This window comes from Hibiscus syriacus, unplaced genomic scaffold (assembly GCF_006381635.1).
Source record: "Hibiscus syriacus cultivar Baekdansim isolate YM2019G1 unplaced genomic scaffold, ASM638163v2 tig00111105_pilon, whole genome shotgun sequence".
Lineage (NCBI taxonomy): Eukaryota > Viridiplantae > Streptophyta > Magnoliopsida > Malvales > Malvaceae > Hibiscus > Hibiscus syriacus.
The window spans coordinates 4,269,694-4,279,089 of NW_024062987.1; the positions used below are offsets into that span (position 1 = coordinate 4,269,694).

The 9,396-nt window shown below is 38.5% G+C and overlaps 1 pseudogene; it reads left to right on the top strand.

Moving 5' to 3' along the window:
• LOC120153841 lies at positions 1 to 3,445 on the top strand (annotated as a pseudogene).
• The last annotated feature ends 5,951 nt before the right edge of the window (positions 3,446 to 9,396 follow it).

Consider the following 9,396-nt stretch of genomic DNA (forward strand, 5'->3'; position numbering starts at 1 on the left):
GGTCTATCCGGTTTTCTAACCCTCGGTTTTATTATTCCCGTCATCAACTCCCTTGACTCGGTTCTCATTCAATTGGCGCTCTCTCCCAGAAAGCAATTCAAAAGGATTGCAAGTAAGTTGTTTTCCCCCCCCTTTTTTAATTTAATTTTATTATCGGGTAGTTTTATATTAACATGTTCATTCCAATTCCAATTTATTTGAATTTTAGGTTTCCCATTTATGACCTAAGACTTATAATTATGTCAAATTCAACTGTTTTAATTTTTTCCTTTGATGAGTTTAATGTAAAAATGTTTACTGTTTGTAGTTGTTATTACAATTGTGTTGAATGTTTGATCTTGTTTATGTTAAAGGTTGTGATTTGTGGGAAAATGTCATCAAATTTGGAGCCAATACCAATAACATCACAAAAACACGACCCGGCATGGAAACATTGTCAAATGTTTAAGAATGGTGAAAAGGTACAATCGAAGTGTATATATTGCGGCAAAATCTTCAAAGGAGGTGGGATTCATAGGATTAAGGAACATTTGGCTGGTCATAAGGGTAATGCTGCTACTTGTTTGCGAGTCCCGTCCGATGTTCGGGTTTTAATGCAAGAAAATTTAGATGGGGTTGTGGTAAAGAAGAGGAAGAAACAAAAGATCGCGGAGGAGATAACGAATGTTAATCTGATTTCTAGTGAGACAAACGCATTTTCCGATCAGGTTGATGCTAATCCTGGAGTGCTTATGATTGAAAAACCTGAGACAGTTGAGCCTAGTTCAAGTTTGTTAGTTAATCGGGAAGGAACAAGTAATGTTTCCGGGGAGAGGAGAAAGAGGGGAAAAGGTAAAAGTTCGGCTGCCGAAGCTAATGGGTTGAGTTTGGTGCAAGGAGAGTAAACAATAATAGACATATGGCTATAGGCAGATTTTTGTTTGATATTGGAGCAACTCTGGATGCAGTTAATTCAGTTTATTTCCTGCCAATGGTTGATGCAGTTATCTCGGGAGGAAACGGGACAATAATGCCTTCACGTAATGATCTTCAGGGTTGGATTTTGAAGAAATCGATGGAAGAAGTGAAGAGTGATAATGAGAAAGTGATTGCATCATGGGTGAGGACTGGTTGTTCTATTCTGGTCAGCCAATGGAGCACTCAAACAGGTCGAATCTTGCTAAACTTTTTGGTGTATTGTCCTGAAGGAACAGTGTTTTTGAAATCTGTAGATGCTTCTAGCGTAATAAATTCCTCGGATGCTTTGTACGAATTATTTAAGCAAGTTGTGGAAGAAGTTGGATTTAAGCATGTCTTGCAAGTGATCACGAATTGCGAGGAGCAATATATGGTTGCTGGGAGGAGGTTAGCCGAAACTTTCCCTACTCTGTATTGGACCCCTTGTGCAGCTCATTGTGTAGACTTGATACTTGAAGACTTTGCGAAAGTTGAGTGGATCAATACAATAATTGAGCAGGCTAGATCTATTACAAGATTTATCTATAATCATAGTGTGGTCTTGAATATGGTAAGAAGATATACTTTCGGCAATGATATTGTTGAACTGGCAGCCACTATGTCAGCTACAAACTTTACAACATTGACTCGAATGGTTGATCTTAGAAACAACTTGCAGGCCATGGTTACTTCTCAGGAGTGGGTAGACTGCCCCTATTCAAAGAAACCAGGGGGACTGGTGATATTGGATTTAGTGAGTAATCAGTCATTTTGGTCCTCTTGTGTTCTGATTGTCCAGTTAACCAATCCTCTCCTTAGAGTTCTAAGAATGGTTGGCAGCAGTAAGAGGCCTGCAACGGGATATGTTTATGCCGGAATGTATCGGGCCAAAGAAGCAGTTAAGAAAGAATTAGTTAAGAGGGATGACTATATGGTCTATTGGAATATTATTGATCACTGGTGGGAACAACAATGGCACCATCCTCTTCATGCTGCTGGTTTCTACCTTAATCCCAGGTTCTTTTATAGCATGGAAGGAGACATGCCTACTGAGATGTTGTCAGGGATACTCGATTGCATAGAGAAATTGGTTCCCGATGTAACGGTTCAAGATAAAATCAGCAAGGAGATAAACTCATACAAGAATGCTGCAGGAGATTTTCAGAGGAAGATGGCAATTAGAGCTAGAGACACTCTACTCCCTGGTGAGAGTCCATTGTATAGATGCTTTCTAATTTTTGGCTGCTATATTTCAACTTAAATCATTTATCATAATCCATGCTTTTAATTAGTAGATTGTTTTTATTTCCTGCTAAATTGCAAATGAATTTTCGGCATATCCCAGAAATAAAAATTAGCTGACCCTATTCCCATATATAATGGGGTAAGGGAGAGATAGAATAGTAGGCTACTCCCAACGCCAGGTTGAGAGCAGCTTCCGTAGGAGACCTCCAATTATAAATTGGCCACCGCGAGACTCGATCCCACGACCACAAGGATAAGATCCTTGCACTCTACCAACTGAGCGTTTATGACCACTAAGGATCCTTCAAGAGGAAAAACATAACTAATTTTTTCTTTGATCTGTATTGTTCCCATCATGTTGAAGTACCTTTCGAGAGTTTATGTATTTTTTACCATTTCGGTATCCTGTTGTGATATCCTTTTCCTTACTATCTTCGTATTGGCTGATTTTCTCATTGTATTCTGCTTGTAATAGCTGAATGGTGGTCAGCATATGGAGGAAGTTGCCCAAATTTGGCCCGGTTGGCTATCCGTGTCCTTAGTCAAACTTGCAGTACTGATGGGCTTAAGCATAATCGAATCCCTTTTGAAAAATTGCATGAAACAAGGAACTGCTTAGAGCAGCAGCGGCTCAGGGACCTCATCTTTGTTCAATGCAACTTGCAATCAAGACAAATGTACTTGCGATCTCACTCATTTATGGATTTTGCATTTAGCAAGAGAAAACCATGCCTTCGGCTAATTAATTTTCTTTCAGAGGTTATGACGGCAAGCAACAAGATTCTGCGCAGCACATCTTATCCGAGTCTGCCTCCATTGTGGAAGACTGGATTACAGGAATCGGCACATTTTTGGATGACGACACCTATCCAGATTGGACAACACTTGAGACACTTTCTGTAAACACGATGCCTTTAAGACCTCGGAGCGATGAAATCGAAGAGTTGGGTGCAGGTAATATCGTCTCTCGGATACGGTGATCTTGTCAAGTAAGTTTCTTTCTCTTTTTATTTAATTAAATTCTTTTTATTCAGGTTTTGATGATCATGAGATTTTCAACCGAGTGAAAGAGGGTGATGATGAAAATGCTGAAGATAATGCAGTAAGCTATCCGAAAACCATAACTAATCTTGATAATCCTAGATGGTGACCAACGTTTTCTGCACGAATATCAACCAGAATAGTGTAAATTAATGTAATAATCAATGACTAGATTTATAGGAGCTGCTATACCATCCTGTTAAAAAAAAAAAAAACAGTTTAACCACTCGGCTAACGTCTCCGTCGGTTACATTAAACTAAGGCCAAATGAAACAGACTTTGCTTCAATTATACAATATATAAATTTTATTGTTTGATCAAATGGGAATATATACTTTATTTTTTTCTTCACTAAATTTATTGTAACAACTGCAAGTACAATTATCTAAATTTAAGTATTTTAAAGAAAATAATATTTCTTTTATTCATTGAGATCGATCACTAAGTTCATAAACAAGTTATTTTATATTCTTGTTCAGGCTTTAATTCTTTTAATATTTTTCTTGACTTGTAACTTACCTTCACAAATACTCTTTCAAAATATTAAAAAACTTGAGACTCGTTCCACACCAAAATTCTAGAAATATTCTTAGTCGTGTGAATTATAAAAATACAGTTATAGGCTTTAAGAGTAACAATTATACTATATGAATCTGAATATAAAATTAATTTAAAATTTTATCTGCACAATGAATAAGATTAATGTTTATAAGTCTAACTGATTTGTTCAAATAAAAGGGCAAACTACATATTTAGTACCTAAACTTTTAGTTTTTGTCTGTTTTAGTAGTTAAACTTTTATTTTTTTTAAATCATACATAACGTTTAGTTTTTATTTCATTTTAGTACCCTCCATTAAAAACATAACTCTTTTAGTATCTAAACTATTAGTTTTGATCTGTTTTAGTACCTAAAATTTCATTCTTTTCAAAACTTAACGTTAAATTTTGAATGGAATACTAAAATAAAACAAAAACTAAAGTTTTTAACGGCGATGTACTAAAATGAAACAAAAATTAAAATTTAGGTATTATTTTGAAAAAAATAAAAATTTAGATACTAAAAATGGACAAAAGCTTATAGGTTAGGTACTAAATTTGTAGTTTACCTAAATATTAAGTGTAACAACTCGGAAAAATTTAGAATAATATTAAATTGAAATTGGAGGTTAATTGTGAAAATTAGTAAATTATGAGGACTAAATTGAAAGTTTTGAAAATTTGAAGTCCATTTTAGAAGTTGAAGAAAATTCAATGACCAAGTCCTGAGTTATACCTTTGAGTGTCGGCATGTTTTTCCTTTTAAAGGAAATGAATTGGATTCTGCGTGAAAACACAGAAAACCAATTCAGAAATTCCCTTTCCCCTACACCAGTTTCCAACCTCGATTTCGACGCCGTCCGAATTCTGATCGTCGTTTTGAAACTACCGTTGTGTTCATCATCGAGTGAGGAACAAACCCTTCAAATTAATTGAAGCGAAACGCTGCCAAACGTCAGGAATTTCCAGTCAAAGTCTCGACGTTTTATTTAGCTCGATCGCCGGGAAAATCTCAAATCATCGCCGATCGTTGCTCTGTTTACGACACCTCCTGCACCATCGTATTCCTTGTGCCGTTTCGAGTCCGTAGGTGTCAACCTTGGTCTCCGTCGACGGCAGCGCGTAAGGAGGTGGAGTAGTCAAAGTTTCGGCCAATTTAAAATCGAGCTCTCCGCCTTTCAAAAATTGGAACCGATCGTTGTAAGTATCTCGAAATCGCTCAAAATAATTTGTAGAAATTTTTCCGTGATTTTTAGAGCCCCGGAGGACGTCTCGCGTGGCACACGCGCCGCCGCAGGGAGAGTGAGCAGCTGGAAAACCGGTTTGACCGGTCTGACCCGACCGACCCGACCATTGACCCGACCCGACCGTTGACCATTGACCGTTGACTTTCTTTGACCAGAACCTTAAATGGCTTTGACCGACCCTTAAACAACCGTAAATATTTTCCAAGTATACCTATTCTGATAGTTTTCGACGACCCGAATCCGTTTATGAAGTCCGTTTCACCAAATTCGAACCCGAAGGCCTCCAAATCGATGATCAAAGTGGTTGACTTTGACTTTGACCAAGAATTTAAATTTTTGAAAAGACATACTTTATGTTTTTCGACGTCCTGATTCCGATTCCGCAATCTGTTTGGCCAAATTCAAACTCAAAATCCTTCAAATTGATAGTCAAACCCTGAAAATGCTTATATACTTAAGAATTTAACTTTGAACAATTAAGTAAGATTTGGGGCTGATAAATTATTATTGTTTGAAGGTACAAGAGACTCTCCGGATCGTTCGACAGCTCAACCCAGCTCTTCTAGATCAATTAAACCACGTGTGTCAGTATTCACCCGTAAGACCCGTAAATTTTATGATTTTAGAGATTTATTTATGTTACCCATAAGTAATATAGTGTTATTATAAAATAGGTTCGAAAACTGTAGCAGAGCGTGGTGAAACCAGCAATCAGTAGATCTACTATTTGAACCTATTATCAAGGTGTGTGCCCTAATTATTACTGAACTATTTTATTGGTTTTAATATGAGGTACACTGAGTTCTTTGGTTACTGTTTTATTGATGCACCAATTTAATGTGATGATTTATGAAATTTGTGTCACGGTGCAATTGAACTTTTGGATTGAATTACAATAGTATAGCTCTGATCAAACTAATAAACAGAATGAGCCTAATGTGACTCTTGGGGCCCCAAGATACATTAGGTTGGCTTCCCTTGCTGTGTGCTTAGGGTAAGCTATATGGACTTGGACTTACGGGCCTAAGGATACAAGCTCTAAAGCTTATCCTTAGGTTGGCTTTCTTTTTGTTGTGTGCTTAGAGTAAGCTATATGGAAAATAGTTTTGGAAATTACTGATGGTGTACAAGAAAAGAGTTTAAACTATGATTTTCAAAAGTTAAACTCTTTTATGAATTTATGAGATTTACTGGACTATGATTTGTTTAATGTACCTATTGTGATTTTAAGGTAATATTGGGACACACTGAGCCTAGCTCACCTTTCAAAAATGTTTCCCCCCTTTCAGATACTGTTGGTTAGATACATCGGTTCAAGCACTTGGAGGATCAACATATCTCTTGAAGTATATCTGATTGTAATGTTTTATCTTGCTAGTTGACTTTATTTTGGTGACATAAACCTTATTTTAAAGTATCGTATTTTAGGATGATGACACTTTTGCTATTACTGTTCAGTTTATTGTGATTTTGATTTTGAAGACCTGTTTTAAATTAATTTATTACTTATTGGTGTTATATTTACAAGTTGGGTTTTGATGGTATAATTTATTTCATGACATTTATAATGTGATTTTACATTGATTGAATAACGGTTTCAGAAAATGTCTTTAAGAATCATAATGTGATCCACTAGACTTAGTCGAAACGCATAGGCCGGGTCTAGGGGGTTACATACATTGGTATCAGAGCTTTTGGTTTTTAAACCGCGGACTGTGTATGAGTCCACATTGAAAATACGGTTTTAGAAATATTTTACAAAACAAGTTACTAAGGCCATGTCACAAGTTATTAAGATTTTAACTATTTTCGAGACTCCAAGTGCTTGTCTAACCCTAAGTTTTATCTCCTGTAGTAAACTCGAGATCCACCAAAAAAATGAGTGCTAGACGTGGTTGTCGAATTAGCCGTGGACGAGGTTGAGTGGCTAGATTTGCAAACCCGATCGATGAGATACGAGTAGATCCCCCACCTCCGATATGTGATCCTGCTCCTACGACCCCAACGAATCTGCCTCCTGCCGCTGGTATTGGCATGACTACACCGATCATAGGAGCGACCGATATTGAGTCAGAGTCTACCGGAGTTGCTTTGGATGAGAATTTTGGTAGACAATTTCTGCAGTTGATACAGGGAACAGTCAGAGCTACTAGTGTTGTATCAGAGGTTCCTATTTCGCAGACTTTGATTGCCAATGGAGTTAGAACTTTTGGGGGACAGATTGGTGGAGCTCCTACTGAAGCTGAGGATTGGCTCCAGGATATAGAGAGACGCATGGATCAGTTGGTTTAGACTCAACTAAAAGATATCAGGGTGCTGTGGTGATGTTATATGGCAATGCCTACACTTGGTGGGAGTTAGTGACCAGTAGTGTTCCTACCGATCGTTTGACCTGGAATTTCTTTAAGGATTACTTTCGGAGTCATTTTCTGGGAGAGCGCTACTTAGCTCAGAGACGTCAGCAGTTTCAAGACCTGGTTCAGGGAGACATGTCTGTTTCTGAGTTTGAGATCGAGTTCTTGAAGTTGCTGAAGTATGGATTCAGTATGATACCTACTGAAAGAGATCGATGTCGTAAATTTGCCCTTGGACTCAGATACGAGCTGCGTAGGCAAGTTGTAACCCATCAGGATGAGATATTTGATGTGCTGGTGGGCAGAGCCAAAGATGCTGAAGAGGTGGAGGTTTTAGCTTCTGGTAGAGAGCGTGTTGAACAGGAACGATCTAAGAAATTTTTAGGCCCGATGGAGTCATCAGCACAGTCTGGGAAAAGGACTCGTACTTCAGTCCCTCAGAGAAGCAATACACGTTTCAGGCCTGCAGCATCCTCACCGTTAGTTGGCAGTCGAGGCGGTTCCTCGTCGTATTATCATGGGTTCCTCTGTGAGTTTTGTGGTAAACAACACACAGGAGAGTGTCGTAAGAAGGTGGGTCTTTGCTATCAGTGTGGATCTAGTGGTCATTTTCGGAGGGATTGTCCTCAGCTAGCTTCGTTTGAACAGACCGCTACCCAGACTCCTGTGCGTTCTCAGACTATAGTACAAACCCCAATTAGAGATCGTAGTCAAGAAAAGACTCGAGGATCAGCATCCAGGACAGACAGTAGAGCCTGACCTTAGTAAAATAGAGGGCCAACAGTTTTCGAGGCTAGACAACCAGCTTTGGTTTATGCCACTAGACGTCGGGATGACAGAGATGAGCCTGAGGTTATTGCAGGTACATTTACTATATATTCCATTCCATACTTTGCATTACTGGACAATGGCTCCACTCACTCCTATGTATCGAGCTCGGTATCTCAAAACCTTCAGATTCCGATCGAGAACACTGAAAATAATGTTACGGTTATGAGTCCAGTATGACAGGCGATATTAGTGAATAAAGTATTTCGGCGTTGTCCTCTAGAGGTTAAGGGAGAAATTTTTCTCGCTGATCTTATGGAGCTTCCTTTAGAGGAGTTTGATCTAATTCTTGGGATAGATTGGTTGACTAAACACAAGGTAAATCTGGATTGCGAGTAGAAGAGAGCTACTCTGAAAACTTCTGATGGTCGGACTGTTGTGTTAATTGGTGAACGTCGTGGCTATCTCTCCAATATAGTTTTAGCGATGTATATTGATTGTATGATCCGGAAGGGATATGAGAATTTCATTGCTTGTATTTTGAACACCAAAGGTGCATTGTCCACGATCGAGGAGATTCGTACAGTTAGCGAGTTTCCTGATGTTTTTCCGGAGGAGTTGCCTGGGTTACCTCCTGATAGAGAGGTAGAGTTCGAGATTGAGACTTATCCGGGATCTACACCTATTTCTATGACACCTTATCGCATGGCTTCAAAAGAACTTAAGGAGTTGAAGGTCCAATTGCAAGAATTATTCGATCGAGGATTTATCCGACATAGTACCTCACCCTGGGGAGCTCCAGTTCTGTTCGTGAAAAAGAAGGATGGGTCGCTAAGATTATGTATTGACTATCGGAAATTGAACAAGATGACGGTCAAGAATAAATATCCACTACCCAGGATTGATGACTTATTTGATCAATTGCGAAGAGCTACTGTATTCTCTAAGATTGATCTTCGTTCGGGGTATTATCAATTGAAAGTTAAAGGATCTGATGTTGCAAAGACGGCCATTCGCACTAGATATGGTCATTATGAATTCTTAGTGATGCCTTTTGGTTTGACGAACGCTCCTGCAGCTTTCATGGATTTGATGAATCGGGTGTTCCGACCATATTTGGATCAATTTATGGTGGTCTTCATTGATGATATTCTGATATATTCTCGTACTGAGGCAGAGCATGACGAGCATTTGAAGATCGTTCTGCGAACTTTGAGAGAGCATCGTCTTTATGCCAAACTAAGCAAGTGTGAGTTTTGGCTTCAA